The sequence below is a fragment of the Rhinolophus sinicus genome, linkage group LG07 (genome assembly GCF_036562045.2).
Source record: "Rhinolophus sinicus isolate RSC01 linkage group LG07, ASM3656204v1, whole genome shotgun sequence".
In the NCBI taxonomy this organism is placed as follows: domain Eukaryota; kingdom Metazoa; phylum Chordata; class Mammalia; order Chiroptera; family Rhinolophidae; genus Rhinolophus; species Rhinolophus sinicus.
Window position 1 is genome coordinate 80,184,922 of NC_133757.1, and position 3,854 is coordinate 80,188,775.

General features: G+C 46.3%; 1 pseudogene; it reads right to left on the reverse strand.

The window, feature by feature from the left end:
• Positions 1 to 719: 719 nt before the first annotated feature.
• Positions 720 to 1,661, reverse strand: LOC109449968 (olfactory receptor 1f45; annotated as a pseudogene).
• Positions 1,662 to 3,854: the final 2,193 nt, after the last annotated feature.

Sequence of the window (3,854 nt, forward strand, 5' to 3'; positions counted from 1 at the left end):
CTGCTCCTTGGTGATTGTAGCAAGAAATTGCAAGAATAAGATTACCTTAGACAAGAATTGGCCACTTTTCAGTTAGAAACATCACAAAATTGGAAGAGCCAACAGCTTCCTCTTCCCAAAAACAGTATAAACAGAGATCTCACCTCTCACACAAGGCTATGGTTTCAGATGCCCATTAGCTGAGAATTACAAAGATGTAGGTCGTTCAAGGAAGCAAACGAGGCAAATGAAATAGACCCAAGAACTAAGGCTAGAAAAGAACATTGGATGTGGTTCCTGGCAATGGAAAACTAGAAGCACCTAGACCAGATGCCTGCTTAGCTTTTCAGAGGAGCTATATTGCCAAAGTAATAACTAGTTCAGTTAGCAAAATCTTATGACTTTTGAGCCTTTGCATTTTGGGTCTTTTTGTTAGGTGCTTACCCTGAACCTTAACCCAAACTGGGGTTGAATCCTGGTGTCTTTGGTTTCCACGATGTGTTCTTCACACTGTAGTGTAAGCACCACAAGGCCAGGGATTTTGTTTCCTACTGGACACTCAGCCCTTAAAAGAGTGCCGACAATGTAACAGATGCTCAGTAAGTAGCTATTGGAAGGATGGAGAAATAAGCAAATAAGCCAAGAATGATATGAAGGAAATATCTAAGATCGGGACCATGGAGGGAGATTCAGGACAGACGGGCACTCTGTGCAGACACTCAGACGTCCCAGTGCTGTGGTCATCGAACAAAAACTGGCTTTCTGCCAACAAGGGCCCCCAAGGTGCCCTTCACGTTGCTGTTGCATAGACTGTAGATGAAGGAGTTCAACATGGGTGTGAGCGCAACGTACGTCACTGCAGCTGCCATGTTCTTCGGGCTGTGTGGGAGGCCATGGGGCTGAAATAAACCCCAATGAGCATCCCACCGAACAGTAACACCATAGAGAGATGCAGCCGCAGGTGGAGAAAGCCGTCCGCTTGCCTGTCGTGGACGGGCTCCTCAGCACAGCAGCAAAGATGTGTGTGTAGGGGACCAAGATTCCCACAAAGGGGGTGATGATGGGCATGGCTCCACCGTGTACCCCACTGCATTGTTGAGAAAGGTGTCAGAGCAGGCCAGTTTCAGCAGAGGGCTGAGGTCACAGAAGAAGTGGGGGACCTGGTGTGTGCAGAATGAGAGGCAGGTCGGTAATACCATGTGGGTCAGGGCATTCCTGAAGCCTGCATCCCAGGATGCCACCCCCAGGAGGCCACAGAACTGCAGTGTTACAGACACGGCATAGTACAGAGGGTGACAGATGCCTGCATAGTGGTCATAGGCCAGGATGGTGAGCAGGAAGCTGTCAATGTCAGCAAACCAGATGAAGAAGAAGATTTTGATGAGGCAGCTGGAATAAGAGATCCCTTTGTGCCCTGATACGTGGTTGGCCAGCATCTTGGGAATGGTGGTAGAAGTGAAGCAAATATCCATGCAGGCCAGGCTGGCCAGGAAAAAATACAGGGGAGAGCGGAGCCGGGCGTCAGTGGCGATGGCCAGGATGATGAGCAGGGTTCCTAGCTCTGCGACCAGGTACAGGCTTAGGAGCAATATGAACAGCAGCTGCTGGTGTTTGGGGTCTTCTGAGAGGCCCAGGAGGAGGAACTCAGAGACCCAGGTGAGGTTTGCCCCTTCCATGGCCATCCCGTATCAATCAGAGAGGAAATGGGGGAGCTGTCCGAGGTCCTGGCCAAGGGCAGCCCCTTCATTGGACACTGAATCTCATCACAAGTCGTTCATTCAGATATTCATCGATTTTTCCCACTCTCTCCTGCAACAGGACTCTCCCACCATCTGCTGCATCATTTCCATCAGTGAACACACCACTCATTGCCCACAGCCCACCTGCAGGATGTCCCCTGCAGTTTGGTGCAACTCCCAGACACACCGACCGTTTCTCACCTCCACCACCTGCATTTCTTTCTTTCTTTTTTTTTAAGGAGGGCACAGCTCACAGTGACCCATGTGGGGATTGAACAGGCAGCCTTCGTGTTAAGAGCACCATGCTCTAACCAACTGAGCTAACCAGCCACCCCACCACCTGTATTTCTATGCCCCAGGGCTTTATACGGCCCCAGCAGCAGGGTCAGCCCACAGATGGGGTTACATGGAAGTGCTGGGAGTCGACACCCCCAGCGAGGAACAGCGCTGATGGGTGACTCTCCTAGTTTCATCACTCCTGAGGGAGGCGTGTTCTACATTCTCTCAGCGATCCCTAACAGGATCACCCCACAGTTGCCCAGAGTGGGAACCTACTCATTCACACATTTCTTCCCCAAATGTTCGTTGGGTCTCCTGGGATTATTTCCTAAATAAACTCGTTGCACTCAAGTCCTTGATTCAAAACCTGCTTTGGTGAGAACCCACACTAAGTAAGACACCAGGGCTCCAAAATTTCTTTTCCATCTGTGAAAGAATCCCTTCTTTGTCCCAAATACCCCTCCAGCTACTGCCCCCTTGCTCTGCTATATTGGACCCCAACATTCCTCAAAACGTTGTCTGTCCTTGCCTGTCAAAAACAACCACGACTCCTGTTGCTAATCCAAGGCTAGTATACATGCAGCATGCACCAGTACAATTGTCCCATTGATAAAATCCAGAAATACTTGGCACAGGCTAGAAAATACACGTATAGTCCTCCAAAAGAACAGCAAAATTAATAATATGAATTGTAATGTAAGCTCAATATTTCAAGCTAACTGTTGTTGAATGTTGCAATGAGCTTTGATAAACTGGGAGTATCTGAGAAACATTTGCAAAACTTTTTGCCAATTTGGCTCTTATCCCTGAGCAGCGTGGTTGTGTGCATATGAAATGCTCTGGCACCGGGGAGGTGCCAGTTTGTCATTATCCTCAAATTTCAAGATTGGTTCTGGTTTTAAATGTTAATCGTTAAGGTTTACTTTGGCTTTTATTGTTTGTGCATTGTACATTTTAGGTGAGGGCAAGTGTGCAATGCTTTGATAATTATAAAATGAAAAGTCTATAATAATTGATCGAAAGAAAACATCCAGAGTGAAAAGGCAACCAAGCTTGGATAAGCTTTTTAATGATCCTATTAAATATCACAATTGACACTCCGCTGTACTTGTGGGAGCACGAGAAGTGATATTTACAGTGAACTGCAGCCTTGGCACGTATGATACTTGAAGAACTCAGAGCAACTTGGAACAGTTTGCCTGCTGGACAAGACTCTCTGTAAAATATAGCAATTAATTTATATTTTTTTGGAATAAAAAACAAAATTTAAAAAGTAATACTGTGGGTAGTTTATGCTAATGGGGGCTATAAACACTGGATGCAAATGCTGTTCAAAAATCGTTCATTAAAGTCGGAATTGTTGATACTTAAATATTTCTTCTGAATGGCAATCATGTTTTGTTCATTTTGGCTCAAAGAAAGGAAATTTGTAGTAGTCAATGAGGAATTCCATGTCACATTTAAAAAACATTTGAAGGGGCCGGCCCTGTGGCTCAGGCGGTTAGAGCTCCATGCTCCTAACTCCGAAGGCTGCCAGTTCGATTCCCACATGGGCCAGTTGGCTCTCAACCACAAGGTTGCCAGTTCAATTCCTGGAGTCCCGCAAGGGATGGTGGGCTGCCCCCTGCAACTAAGACGGAAAGGACAACAACTTGAAGCTGAACGGCACCCTCCACAACTAAGATTGAAAGGACAACAACTTGACTTGGAAAAAAGGCCTGGAAGTACACACTGTTCCCCAATAAAGTCCTGTTCCCCTTCCCCAATAAAATCTTTAAAAAACACACAACAACATTTGAATCATAAAAAGTTCCAGAAAAAAATTGTTTTATGTCAAAGAATGTTGGCAAAGCAGAC